At 52.4% G+C, this 14912-nt stretch overlaps 1 protein-coding gene and 1 pseudogene across 1 annotated transcript in view; one reads left to right on the forward strand and one right to left on the reverse strand.

The window, feature by feature from the left end:
• Positions 1 to 14912, forward strand: part of FARP1 (FERM, ARH/RhoGEF and pleckstrin domain protein 1) — a 306860-nt gene that overhangs the window by 267139 nt on the left and 24809 nt on the right. The gene's annotated exons all lie outside the window — the stretch shown is intronic.
• Positions 12263 to 13640, reverse strand: LOC105978775 (annotated as a pseudogene).

The raw sequence follows: 14912 nt of genomic DNA on the forward strand, positions 1-14912 counted from the left end.
CTTGCAAGATAGAATTCGAGTCATGGTAGTGGGAGCGGGGAGGAAAGAAGTAGGGCATTTTTGCTGAGTAGGTGTTCACCTGCATTCCGGAGAAGCCACTCGCACCCATGGGCATCTATCAAGAGCCCACAGGTCGGCCCTGGAACGCTCGGCAGGTGTTGAGCGCACACTGGCCAGTTCTGTCCCTCAGGGCTGGGCTGAAGAGGGCACCTGTCTGTCAGCAGCGGGAAGTTACAGGGCAAAGAAATCATGCAGTTTTGCTAAGTAGTTAGAATGAAGCCCCGTAGCCCGGGTGTAAACACACCTGCCCCTATGCAAACGCTCCAGCCTCCTCAGTAAACACGCTTTACTTCAAAGCAGGTTGCGTCTGCTTCCCTAAAGTCAGTGACGACTCATCGTGACCCTAGGACAGGGTTTCCGAGGCCCGGTAACTCTTTACGGGAGTAGAAAGCCTCGTCTTTCTCCCACGGAGCAGCTGGTGGTCTCCAACTTCAGACCTTACAGATCACAGCCCAACACGTAACCAGGGCCCTCCTCGACGAAAACTAAGGCTGGGGAAGTCTCTGGGGGACAGTTCTGTTCTGTTTCAAAGAGTCACTATGAGTTGGAATTGGCTCCGTAGCAATGGGTTGGGTTTGGGGGAGCTCAGGGGTGCCCTGAGCTCAGTGACCAGTCTTACCTCAACCTCACATCAGTAGGATCTGCACTTTCTCTTGCCATATTCTCATAAGAGGCACCTGTCCCCTTGCGGCTGGTGCAAATGTTGGAGCCAGATCTGAGCACACCCCAGCCCCCAAACTACACACCCTCCTTTTACTCTTCCCTGGGACTCACACAATGCTTTGGAAAGGTTGCCAAGGACTCCTGGTGGTGTGTCCACTGTGGAAGGAGGGCTGCACTGTCCATGTAGACACTGTACAGAGCTTGCGTTTTGGTCCCCCAGCACGGATGTCTGTGAACTCCTGCCCAAGTTTAACTTAGATCTTGTCAAGATGTGTACACAGGTGCGGGGCAGGGAGCTCCCGGCTTGTGAAAGGAGCAGACATTGGCGTCCCACCTCACTTGGTTCAGCCATCCTACCAGGCATGCCCCTGCGTGGGGCCTTCCAGCTGCCCTCAGTGTACTTACGATCGGGTCACGGCCAGCGTTTGTTTCCTTTACAGTAAGATCTGCCTCAGAACATCCTTGTGTCCCCAGCCCTCACGGGCATGACCGGCCCCGCTTGCTGGTGGTCAGGTTCCTGAGCAGGTCAGAGACATGGCTGCAGGACCGGAATCCTGGCTTTTGTGCTGAACTTGGCACAAACTTGAAATCCCATTGATTTTCCCACCTGGGAGGCTGCTTTCAACCGCAAACCTCCGCTCGGCCACCCATCTCATGTCTCTGGATTCCCACGGCCTGGGGTCTCTAAGTCCTTTGGACCTCGAACTTTCTTCCGACTCCCGCCTAACTCTCTTAGGTGCTTTCAGGGTGGGAGGCATTCCCTTGCCACTGACCCCACCCTGAACTCGGTGGAATGGGTACCTTTTTAAAATGTCATTGTTTTGCAAGTGACCTCTCTCTGTTAAGGTTCATTCACATTGTGATCTTAATCCTGGTAGCCTATGTTCCTCTCAAAGATTTTGAGGCCATTTATGACAGCCAGAGAAGAATAACCAGGGTGTGGTTCAGCATGGTAGCTGGTGGCCAATTTAAATGTAAATGAATTTGAATTAACTAAAACTAAGGGTTTGGCTTATTCTGGTAGCACTGGCCAGGTTTCTGGGACTCACTGGACAGGTGTGACTTACAATGGTGACTTACGTGACAGAAGAAAGGTGTATTGGATACGATTCTAAAGAACATGTAAGGAATATCATGATCAGTGCTCAAAGTGTTTACAAAATAAGCACTGTCTTCTTCGAGGATGAAGCGTAAAGAATGTTCCACTGGCCTGGTGGCATAATGGTTAAGTCTTGGGTTGCTAACCTCAAGGTCAGCAGTTCAAAACCACCAGCTGCTCCATAGAGCAACTGCTCCACCAGCAACTCCATATGAAGAGTTGCAGTCTCAGACACGCACAGGGTAATTCTACCATGTCCTTTCAAATTCAGATTCACTGCCATCGATCAATGCTGACTCATAGCAACTCTATTGGACAAGGTGGAACTGCCCCTGTGAGTTTCCGAGACTAGTTTATACAGGAGTAGAAAGCTTCTGGTGCTTTTGAACTGCTGTCCTTGCAGCTCTTAGTCCAACGTGTAACCACGATGTCACCAGGGCTCCCAACGTGTCCCATATAGGAGAGAGGAAAATGGCAGGGTCTGTTGCCCTGGGCACAAGGCTGGACACGTTGAGCCCTGTCTTCAGACTCCCCCCTCCCCTTCGATTCTTGGTGAGGCCAGCTCTGCTGACAGGGATACTCCCTTTGGCTCTGAGCACCCTCTGAGCTGTGTACCCTCATCTAGGAAGTCAGGGGACGCTCATCGCCTCTGGTCAACCATGGCCCTGTGGTGACCCTGCGCTACCAAAGTGTGACTGTTTGATCTCCATCCTGAGAGACCAGAGGAGGTGCTTGGTTAATCCACGAAGAGATTTCACAGTGAAATGGCCCGAGGAGACTAAAACCAGACCTAGGGCATCAAGTCGAGTCTGCCTCGTGGCAACCCCACCTGTGCAGAGCGGATTGGCTTCTGAAGGCTTCTCAAGGCTGTGTGGCCCTCCAAGGCAGGTCACCTGGCCTTTCTTCTCAGGCGCCTCTGTGAATCTTTTGCTTAGTAGTCACATAACCACTTGCCCTCCAGAAACAACCAGACTTGGCATAGAGACTTCAGAAACGATTCCTATGGGAATGGGCCCTTTCGTCCCCCTTGTCCTCGGAGCCTTACCGTGTGCCAGCAGGAGGAATGCGCTGGCACCTGTGAGAGCCGGTTTGAGGCGCGCCTGCCCTACCTTGCTGGGTCTTCCACGTGTTTCCCCCTTTGACAGGCTGCAGTCTTAGCACTTTTCTATCACTCTGAGTCACGAGAAAATATTAAGAGCTTTTTATCTCTGACAAGCTTCTACCTCACACAGGTTCCACTTTTCTTAGGTTACTGTACTAGCCAAACAGTGTCTTAAAGCAAGTTATGCAAATTAACTCATTAAACCCGCCCAGCTCTCCCAGGGCTGAGGGAGATAAGGGACTGAGCTCTGAGGAGATGGATTCGCCTGCCCAAGGTGGTGGAGCTGGATTGGAACCCACGAAGTGGCAGTTAGACTTTTGGAAGGCTTCTTCTTTAGACCTGATTTGACTGTCTCTCAGACTTTTGGTGTGATTCTCTGGCTTGGCCTCTTCTGCGTCTGTCTGGTGCATTTCTTCCAAGGCGTTTAGATCGACAACCCCATGCACTGACTTCTGCTGGAATAACAGCAAGGTATAGCCGCACGGGCTAATTTGACATTGTTCCCTAAATATAATCAGCTAGCTCTCTTCCTTAGATTAGTAGGTGATATCGGGGGAGGCCTGGTGGCACTGGCAGACTACTGTTCAAACCCACTAGCCGCCCCCTGCGAGAAGGATGAGTCTGCTCCAATAACGATACCTAACCTCAGAAACCCTGAGATGGGGCCACTTGGAGTCAGAGTGATGCCAGTGGGTTTGATTTTTGGTTCGGTGACGTGAGGTCTTAGGCAACTTTGGGGACTATTATTAAAGGAATGTGATTTCATGTCAGTGTTTTTTGCTTCTCTGTCATGTCTGGGAAATTTTTGAGCAGTGCTAGTGTTTGCCTCTGGAGGAATCAGAAGTGTAGGTGGGCACACACCTGTGGTGGCCCCGAGTGGGAGACCACCGCTGACTACAGTCTCTCTGTAGAACCGAGTGCACCTTGCACTATTGCCCGGCCCGTGGCTCCTTCCCCAGTGTTACCGTGAAGGAGTACTTTTTTTTTCACTTTGCCATTCGATTTTGGTAGGCCCGAGATTGCTTTGATGTTTCTGTTGTGGTAGTTTTTGCTGACAGGAATGGAAATGCTTCCTACATTTAAGACTTTGTTAAACACTATCAAGTGTTGTCATGAAATCCTTGTAAGAGCCCTGTCGGGTAGACCTGTTCTTAGTATGATTTTCTCCACCACACAGGTCAGAAACGAGGCTTCAAACTCGCCGCCATGGGGGTGAGCCTAACTCGGAGTGACCCTCTAGCGCAGGGGAGAGCTGCCCTTGGGGAAATCTTTCCCAGAGCAGGAAGCCTCGGCTTTCTCCCAGGGAGTGGCCGGTGGTTTCAAGCCTCTGACCTTGCGGTTCACAGCACACTGTGTAACCCACTAGATGTTAAATCACTTGGAAAGAGTCCCACAGGTAGCTAATGGAAGAACTGGATTTCACACGGAGTCTGGTTGCCACCGTGCAGTAGTTCGAGCGGGTTTGGATCTAGCATTTAGAGCAAAAGAACTCCAAGAACCGCCCTCTTGGCTATTTGTTCGCAGCTCTATCTGAAAGGGTACCACTCTGTTCCTGCCATTCCAAGCAAAACTCGCAGCGGCCACCAGACAGGAGCGTTGGGACCAAGGAGGTGGCTCTCTCCTGTGCCCGCCAGGTGTTTGGTGGAAGGAGCCACCCCTGCACTTTGGAACCTCGAGTTGTGACCAGTGTGTTTAGGTGGGGAAAATCTGGCCCACGGGCCCCCTCAGGCCTGGGGAATCATCAATACCAGTTAGCATCACACACTTCACCAAAGAGAAACCATCTCAGCCATCACATTCAGCGCTGAGCTAATTAAATGACCAAATGCAGCGGGCTAATGTTTAAGGTGTTAATTTTGCATGGCCCAGCCAATGATGGTATTAATACCCAAAGAACCCTTGCAGAAAACAAAAAGTTCCCCGCTGCCGAGACCGTCCGTTTCGGCCTTGTTGTGAAGGAAAGGGAAATGGGCGTTGGAATCAGAGCTCAGTGCACCTCTCAGTTCCATCCCCATTTACCACTGTGTGACTGGTTAATATAAGTGGCTTTGTTGTCAAGCGGAGACAGGACCCCTTGCCCTGTGAGAGGTGAGGTGTCTCCATCAGCATTTTAACTCCCCGGCCCTGTGCCCCACTCAGTGAATGTAAGTCCTCTCTTTACTTCCTCGCCCTTCTCTCTCCAAATCTGGAGAATCTCATCAGAGGTATGGAATTCTGTACTGTCCCACAGGGCGTGTGGGAAAGTCCCCTTGGCAAATACCATGTTGCCATGACTTGAAAATAATCACCTTGGAGCAAAAACGAGTGAAGAAATAAAGCCCTAAAGGCACAATGAGTCCAGAGAACTGACGAAGGGACCACCTGAGACGAGCAGAACCAGGTGGGCCCGCTGCCCTGCCGATGGCTCTGAGGGAATCACAGGAGAAGGTCCTGAACAAAGTGGGAGCAAAATGAAGAACAAAATCATAAAGAACAAAGGACCCAATTTTGTAGTCAGGTAGGAGACCTCAAGACCTGGGACTGAACAACCCCCCCCCACACACACACACACCAGATCATCCTTTGCCCAAACAGCAGATGGGTCTACAGAGTGAGTAGCTGTGTCCTGGCGTGTCGGCGCAAAGGCAGGGCCAGTGTGGGTGTCCGTGGAAGGCAGGAAGGCTCCGACAGTGTCGGGTCTGCCCGACACAGCCAGGCCTGTGGAGACGGGAGTGAGACCGGGCTGCCTCGTCACAAGTCTTTGCTGCAGAACACAGGTATGAGCGCGTGCGACACAGAAAGCTCATCTGTTCAGCTACACTGAAAACTCTGCTGTTCGGAGAAGTGACCGGGTGTCACCTGCCACCTACGAGATGGGTCATTACCAACTCGCTGTTTGAAACAGGGACAAAGCTCCTCTGGTTCTTTTTAAAATGTGAAGAAAGCTATTCAGTCTCTGTGCACAGAATTCATAGCCTAGATCCCCAGCTGTTGATCTTCCGATGCCATACGATCTGCTAATGACAAGGTTGGTAGTTCAAGCCCAACGCTGACTCCATGGGAGCAAAATGAGGCGATCAGCTGCCATAAAGCGTTACAGTCTCAGGAAGCCGTTCCACTCTGTCCTTCAGGATCACTGTGATACTGAATTGTCTCCGTGGCAGTGGGTGGCGGTGAAGGTGGTCACACCCAGGAGTGTCGTTCCCAGAAGAGGCCCCAGCACTGAGTTCAGAAGGCAGGACGGCAGGATAGAAGGAGAAGTAGGAACAGCCCAGGGAGGAAGCAGGCAGAGCCCTGTGGCACTGAGTGGATCGAAACTAACGTCTCAAAACAATGCATATAAATCATTGAATGGAAACATGCTCTAGAAACTTTTACCGGAACGATAATGAAATGTGTTTTGTTTGTTTTACTTGCATTTCGGCCACAATATTAACATTGATGAGAACCTGCTTGGGATCATGCATCCCCATTTTCCTACTCCTTGGCCCTCTGCAGTGGAGTTTGGAAATTAATCTTCACATAACACAACAACCCAAAACTGATTGGAACATGGCCACCTGAATCAAATCAACTCTGTTGTCTGCTAAAGGAAAAAAAAAAATCCACATTTTGCTCAGTCATCTGATGTTCACAGTGTCCAGAATCTGATCCATACTTATTCCAGGAAAATCTTATGGCATAGGAAGGGGCAATCCGAGGATGCTCAGGCAAAGATGATGTGGATATTGGACTTCTCAAACAGATAATTGAAAGAGCAGCCGTAATACATGCTCAGAGAAATGAGTGAACTTTTAGAATCATGGGAAAACAAAGTCTCAATAAAGAACCAGGTGGAAATTTTAGATCTAAAAGATACAACGACAACAGAAACTCCCCGGAGAGGGAGAAAAGGGGAGCCGATCCCAATGGCTGATGTATTTATTATGCCCCATCCTACCCCTCTCTTCCCCCCTAGAGGGGGACGGACAGCAGAAACATGGGTGAAAGGAGGCAGTGAATGGTGTAAGATAAGAAAATGATAATCTGACATTTATCAAGGGTTCATAAGGAGGGGAGGGGAGAAAGGGGAAAAAGAGGAGCTGATACCAAAGGTTCAAGTAGAAAGAAAATGTTTTGAAAATGATGATGGCAACATATGTGCAAATGTGCTTGATACAATTGATGTATGGATTATTATAAGAGCCCCAATAAAACGATATATATATTTTTAAAAAACCTCACTAGATGACTCAAGGAAAAAAACCAAATAGAAGCAACAAGAGTCATTGACATAAACCTAAAGCAATAGAAATTGTCCATAAAACATTCCTGCAGCAAAAACTACCCCCTCATCTGGTGAGCGCTTCCATGCATACAGTAGACATGAAGGAAAATCACCCCACTGGCTCGCGAGAGCTCTGGTGGCAGGGTAGGTTGCCAATCGGCGCGTTAACTGAAAGGTCCATGGTTCTATGCTCATAAAGAGTTACAGTCCCAGAAACCCACGGGGCAGGTTCTACCCTGTCCCATAGGGTTGCTATGAGTAGGCATCAGCTCCTTGGCAGTGAGTGAGTGCCTGGTGTACCAGAGGAGGTGGCCTTTAAGTCATATTAAAATGATAATAGCTATGCATGGGAGCCCTGGTGGGGCTGTTCCAGACACTACCGGGGACACAGCACCCCAGCCACCGTGCCCTTCACTGTCCATTTTCTGAGATCCCAGGAATGTTAGAAGTCATTGTTTTCAGAACACAAGAAGCTGGTGCTTTGAGCCCTCTGCTCCCAGCCTGTTCCGCTGTGCTTCTCTTGTGTTAAAGCTTCTGCTTGAGAAAGGTTTGCACTGGTTTAAAAGACAAAGCAAGCCCAGGAAGTCTTTACCGCCAACCCTTCAGAACACAGGGCAGCGGAATGCATTAGAGCCAAGACAAGGCCATGTGGTCTTCTCAGAAAAACAGCCTGGTGGAATTCAAAGTGGAGGTTGGAAAGGCCAAGCTGTGCTTTACGGAGACACAAGGGGGACTCTCCTGTTGTCTAGGGGCTAAGGAGGATCTTGAAGGCACGAAAGCTCCTTCAAGGACACGGTGACCTTGCCATTCACGCTCCTCTGCCCTGCCAAGGCTTCCCATTGTCCAGCCAGGGTTACAGGGACGGTGGCGGTGGCTGATTTTTCCCTTTGAAAGCAAGAATGAAAGAAACCACTACATGTTCTGAAGCTTGTCAGAAACTCATTTTCCCCCCTTGGGTTTTCAGGCTGATTCCTGCCGACAAAAGGTCCTGAGCTTTGAGAGCAGCAAGCTGCTTTCCTTAGAAAAAGGAAGGTGACTTTTTTCCAATTGCCTCAACTGTGGGGGAGTGTTTGCTGAGAGCACTTGCTCTCTGGGTCGCTGCGGACTGGAAACGGGCTTTCTCGTCTGCTGCATTTTAACACGTGCCCTTCAGAGAGTGGCTTTGGCCGTCATCTGGGTGCTGTCTGCCCTTCCCTTCCCTCCCTCCTCTTAAACCAGACCTGTTATTAAGCCTTAGAAGAGAAGTTATACTTCCAAGCAGCCTAAGCCTGTCATTGATGTACGCTCACGTGGCTTGAAGGAGCCCTGTGGTGCAGTGGTTGAGTTGGGCTGCAGTACACACGGTCAGCAGTTCGCAGCCACCAGCAGCTCTGAGGGAGAAAGGCTGGGCTTGGCAACCCATGGGGGTGGGGGGAACGGGGTATCGCTGTGAGTCCGCGTTGACTGGACGGCCCTGAGCCAGTGGAGCTGAGCAGGAAGTGTGAGTTACCTGCCTGTTGTCAGAGAAGTTAGCCAAAAGGCGTCTGATACCAATCTCTATCTAGTGGCTCATGGAAGAGCCATGTGTCGTCTGTTACCCATTGCCACCAGATCCATGCCAACTCACTGCCACCTGCTTAGGGCTTCCAAGACTGCACGTCTTGACCAGAGCAGACAGCCTCCTCTTTCTACTCCCAAGAGGCTGGGGAGCTTAGCCCACTAAGCCCAAACCCATAGGGGCAAGGGCTCCTGCTGCCTCTGAAGGGCATGGCTCTGCCACAGGGCCTGCCTCCCATCAGTGCCCTCTGTGCCCCCCACACACACCCGCACACTGAGGAACAGCAGTGGTTCATGCTCCCCCCACCCCCCTTCGAGCTGCTCCTGATTCACCTTGTGGGGGATCCCATACTTCTGCTGCTGAAAAGGCTGAGAATCGGCGTGCGTGAGTGCATGCGTGTGTTCAGTGCTTTGCCGAGGTCATGTGTGTTTTGCTCCCGGGAGTAAATTAACTCGGCGCCGGGGCAAGGGGTCAGGGTCCTTCCTGACTTGCGTGGCTTTCCCACAGGAAATTGTCTGAAGCATTTTCATCTTTGTGTCCGGGCAGCAATTACACAGACGGCAACTGTGTGGCTGGCCAGCCACACAAGGACCCTTTTCTTGTGGGGGGCCCATCTGCAGGATGCTGCGGATGACATCGGATCATTTTTTCATGTTCTTGATACCAAGATGACCTTTGAAATGTGCACAATAAGGCAGCCGCTCTGGATCTGAGACGTGGAGGCGCGCGCCTGTAGGGGCCGGGGAACATGAAGACATTTCTGTGTGAGGCAGCGGTGCGCTGCGGGTGGTCCCCGGTCCTGTGGACTCGGCGGACGTGGGGACTTCAACTCCGTGGCCAAACTCCATGATCTTTTCACTCCAGTTTCTGGGCACTTTCTTGAAACCCCCTTGTGTGTCACGTGTTTGGAAGCAAGTTCCACTGGGACTTGCTGTGCCACTGTAGGTGGGCGGGGGGAAGTAGAGGGTAGCCGAGGTATTGGTACCCCATCACACGGCACTCACACCCTGCACCTCGCTGCCGCGGGACCGGTGGTCCCGACCCGGATCCCTTTCAAAAAGGAAAGTTCGGATGCTCAGGAAGATGGCTCGAGGTTGTCACCAGGGTGATCCCACTGCAAGGAAACCGTACAGGACAGGGTAGGGGTTCTCCCATCAGAAGCCAACACACTCATCTTTATGTAGCCTTTCTCCCACAGGGCCCCTGGTGGGCTCGAACCACCAACCTTGCAGTTAGCAGTCGAGTCGCAGCCACTGTGTCACAGGGGCTCCTTCAAGGTGTTGCTGAAGCCTCAGAGAAACAGATCTGGCCCCAACAGCCAGCAGATGGAGGAAGCATGCCGCTGGAGATGGGCTTGGGCATCAGTAGGTTGGCTTCCCTTTAGTAAATACTTGGCACAGGAAGAAAAGACATGCACTAAATGGAGCTTGGCTCGGCCATCTCCTCCTCCCAGCGCAGCGACCAGCAGCTGACCCGGATTTTCTCCTGGGTGGGGCTGTGGTCTGCGAGGGGGGAGAAGATGCTAGTCAATCATGGAAGCTGGAGGGCGTGCCTGGGTCGCCCCTTGCCTACCCCGTCCAGACGATCCTTGATAAAGTATGGCAAACCAATCCTTTGGACTACAGGCCTTTCTCTGGGGAGTGTCAGTTGGCTTGCGCAGTGGAGTGTGTCAGGGTCCGTTCGTCAAGCTCCAGATAGCAGCTGTGGTGGCGCCATCCGGTTGGTCCCCATGGGACCCAGCAGACCTGCCCCGGAGGTTTACTTGGCTGCAGTGTGTACCAAGTCGGGTCTCTGGGTCCTCCTCCCACGGCGATGATGGGTGGATCTGAGCCACCAACTTCTGTATTAGCAACCGACTGTGTCACTGGTGCCATCAGGGCTTCAAAAGCAAACCACACTCTCTGCGCCGAATCAGTGCCGATGTACTCACAGCGACCCTTTCGGACCGGGTGGAGCTATCCCTGTGAGTTCCCCGGATTGTAGCTGTTTCTGGGATCAGAAAGCCCCACCTTTCTCCCGAGGAGCAGCTAAGTGGTTTCAAACCACTGAACTTGTGGATTGCAGCGCAACGTGTAGCCACTATGCCACCAGGACGCCCGTAGCCACGGATCAAGTGGCCTTGGCCTCGCTTGATGAACATGGAGCAGTCAGCTCCAAGCAGGCCGCTCTGGCACAGCAAGCAGCTGGGTCTTGCTTTGACGTGAAGATCTACAAGGTCTCACCTGCAAAACCAGTGGAGGGAAGGAAACAGGACTCTCCAGCCCTGTGTGGTGCTGACAGGGTAGTGTGTGGTGTGTGCGGACAGGGTGAGGGGGTGTGTGTAGATGAGGTGGGGTGGGGGCAGCTTTAAATGACACTGCTCTCAGTTACCGTATTCCCTTTCTGGCCCCCAGTGCGCAGTCAGTTCCCAGCTAAACCCAGTCTCATGTGAAACCACAGTTGCTGTTGGACGGACTCTTCCAGCTCATGGTCGGTCAGCCCACGTGTCGGGAGAACTGTGTTCCCGAGGGTTGGATCTCTGAGAAGGCGCTCACCAGGCCTTTCTGCTGAGTTGTTTCGGGTGGGCCCACACCTCCCAACTCGGGGGCTAGCAGCCGACCATGTTGACCAAATGCACCACACATAACCCACTGCCAGAGTCAATTCCAACTCATGCGGACCCTATGGGGCAGGGTAGACCGTTCCAAGGGGTTCTAAGACTAAATACAAGAGAACACAGCCCCCAAGGGCCAGCAAGACCTGGCCTCCGTTCCAGGTTAAAAGGGTGTCTTTGGGCAGTAGTTAAAAGGGTGCCCCGGGGGGTTCTTCTAGATTCTACTACTCCAGTAGGCTTGGTCTTCTTTTTTTATGTACTTGAGCTACGTTTTTCTCATATTCTCACAAGAATCTTCCCTGGGGACCCTTGCTCAGGGGGTCAGTGGGTGTAGCGGGCACCATCTGAGTTCTTCTGGTCTCAGCTAATCATGTGGACCAGTGAGCCTCCCCTGAGTCTCTGCTTTCCTCAGTCTCCTTTGCTCCAGGCAGGAGGCATCCAATAGTGGCATCTTAAGGGTCCACTTCCAAGCCTTTGCGACCCCAGACGCTACTCAGCGAACTAGGGTGTAGAACAGTATCTCTGAGCTATGATGTGCTGAGTGAACCAACTGCCCCACGAGACAAGCCCAGTAAGCCCGTACCACGAGCTGTTTGGGTATGTCTTGGAAGTATTCGAATCGCACCTGCTATCAGCCTTGTCGTATGTCTAACTATACAAAACCAAAGAGCCAAACTCGCTATCCTCGAGCCAGTGCTGATGCATAGCAACCCTGTGGACAGGGTCGAACTGCCCCTGTGAATTCATGACTGTAACTCTGTGTGCGTGTGTCGGGGGGAGTGGGGGGCATTGAAAAGGAAACTTACTGACAGGGTCACAGGACAGCAGATATAAAAATCCCAAGAGAGTGGAGTGTGCAACGCAACAGACAGGTGAATGCTCTTCACCCTCGTCCTCTCCGTCTGCACCACCTGCTCCAACTCCTCACAGGCCTTCTGGAAGCTGCCATGCCCTCATCGCTGTCAATAGACAGCATTTCCTTTCTCAGTATCTAAAAGGAGGGAGAACTGTGAGAACTCTCCCTCCTCCATCCCCTCACTGAACAAAGGCACGCTTGGCGTACATCAGGTCAAACTTGTGGTCTAGGAGGGCCCAGGCCTCAGCAAAGGCTGCGGTCCTGCTCAGCATGCACACAGCTCGCTGCACCTTGGCCAGCTCTCCACCAGGGACCACAGTGGGAGGCTGGTAATTGATGCCACCCTTGAAGCCAGTGGGACACCAGTCCACAAATGGGATGCTGCGCCTGGTCTTGATGGGGGCGGTGGCAGCATTGACATCTTGGGGAACTCCACCACATGGCACGACAAGCAGCAAGTCTTGTAATCCCCGTGGCGCGAGTCCCATGTCACCGTCTGGTTAGCTGGCTCAAAGCAAGTATGGGTGGGTGTGGCTACCGAATGCTGGTAAGCTTCCTCAGCACAGTTGGCAGGGGCGTATGTGACCAGAGGGAAGTGGATGAGGGGGTCAGGCACCAGGTTGGTCTGGAATTCTGTCAGATCTGCATTCAGGGCACCATCAAACTTAAGGGACGCGATGATGGAGGACACGATCTGGCTCATCAGGCGGTTAAGGTTGGTGTAGATTGGGTTGGTATAGTTGCCGTATTGAGGTTTCTGCGGCAGATGTCATAGCCAGCCTCATTGTCTACCTTGAAGGCACAATCCGAGTTCACAGGGTGGGGTGGGTGGTGAGGATGGAGCTGTAGGGCTCAGCTACAGCTGTGGACACCTGGGGGCCAGGAAAGATGGACAAGCTGGAGTTGTCCAGCTTGGACTTCTTGCCATAATCAATGGAAAGGCGTTCCGTCAGCAGGGATGTGAACCCGGAACTGGTGCCCCCACGGAACCTGTGGACAACCAAGCAACCCAGGAGGCCTCTACACTGGGCGGCCAGCTTGTGGATTCTGTCCAGGATGAGGTCAGTGACCTCCACGGGCATCCTGCTTGCCAGTGATGAGCTACACAGGGCAGACAAGCTGGCAGTTGGTCCCGGTGTGAACTTTATCCATGACTGTGGATTCCAGGTCTACAAACACGGCCGGGCACATGCTTGCCAGCGCCCGTCTCACCGAAGATGTTGATGGCACCATCCCCTCCCCCAATGGTCTTGTCACCCGGTGACCGGCCATCAGGCTGGACACTGTTCCAGACAGTAGAGCTCCCAGCAGGCATTGCCAGTCTGGACACCAGCCTGGCAGACGTGGACGGAGATGGGCTTTCCAGGGCTGCTTGAGATTGGAGACGAGGACAAGACAGTGACAAGAACCTCCCGCAGACAAATGGCCAAGAAGTCTGGGCGAAGCGGGTGGGGTGGGGGTGGGGGGGGCTTGTAACTCGTCATGGCCATAGAAAGTCCTGTCCTTTTCGGTGGAGTAGCTGGTGGTTTTGAACTGCCGACCTTGCGGATAGCACCCAACACAACCATTATGCCACCAGGGCTCCTAAATATACAAAGGGACTTCAGGTAGTTTATGCAGAAATGAAATGTAGCAGAATGGACATGTCCCACAAGCTTTTAGAGATCTCTGGCAGCACACACAGACACGAGTACACATGCCCACCCAATGGCATCGGGGCTCTGAGCTGGGCTACTGACCACAAGGTCAGCTGTTTGAAACCACCACCTGCTCCTCAGGAGAAAGACGGGCCTTTGACTCTTGTAAAGAGTAACAGCCGCAGACACCAGAGGGGCAGTTGGGTACCCTGCGTTAGAGGGCCGCTGGGGGTCTGAGTGCACTCAGTGGCAGTGCATTTTCAGACATGCACCTGCATGTATTCCCGGACATCTTCCTACACCCATGTAGCATCTCTCCCTGGGTGCCACTCACATAGTCTGTGCTTGTTATAACTGTTGGCAAACATTGCGCACCTTACAGCACTCACCAAAGTTGTCTGCTATTCTTGCATGCCGCAAGGTCGGCATTGGCCGTGGTCATGTTGTACCGATGTTCCTCATAATTGTGTGACTGCAATCCACACGGGTCTATTCTCCAGTAGGGATCTCCCTGCCCCCCTGGCGCCAGCTCCAGGAACCACCAGAGAACACTGCACTCCACACTGCAGCTCTTCTTGACGTTGTAGAAAATGGTATTGAGCATTTGTGTTTGACTCTTCTCACTCGGCATTAAAAATCAAGCTCACTGCCATCGAGTCCACACCGATCCATCGCGAACCTATAGGACAGGGTTGAACTGCCCCTGGGAGTTTCCAAGGCTTTAACTCTTGATGGGAGTAGAGAGTCCTGTTTCTCTCCCTTGGAGCACTTGGTGGTTTTGAACAGCTGACCTTGCAGTTAGCAGCCCAACGTGTAGCCACTGCACCACCAGGGCTCAACGTAGTGACCTCCAAACTCATCCAGGAAGTAAGATATGTCACACTCAGCACCGCTTCCCCCCTTTTTGTTGTGAGCGGGGTGACGGTTCACAGAGGAGACCAATTTCCCATTGAACAATTCAGACACAGTTTTCCCTCTTGACTGTAATCCCCACGAGGAAGTCTGTCCTGCCCCACTTCCTCCCTGGGGCGTCTGTTTCCATCCATCCCTCCTCCTTCCCTAACCCTCTGACTTTTGTCCGTAGCCACGAGACTTTGTGGTAACCTAGTCCTGTGAGTG

This window comes from Echinops telfairi, unplaced genomic scaffold, assembly GCF_000313985.2.
Source record: "Echinops telfairi isolate 266 unplaced genomic scaffold, ASM31398v2 ScPeMD7_7467;HRSCAF=8505_0, whole genome shotgun sequence".
NCBI lineage: Eukaryota > Metazoa > Chordata > Mammalia > Afrosoricida > Tenrecidae > Echinops > Echinops telfairi.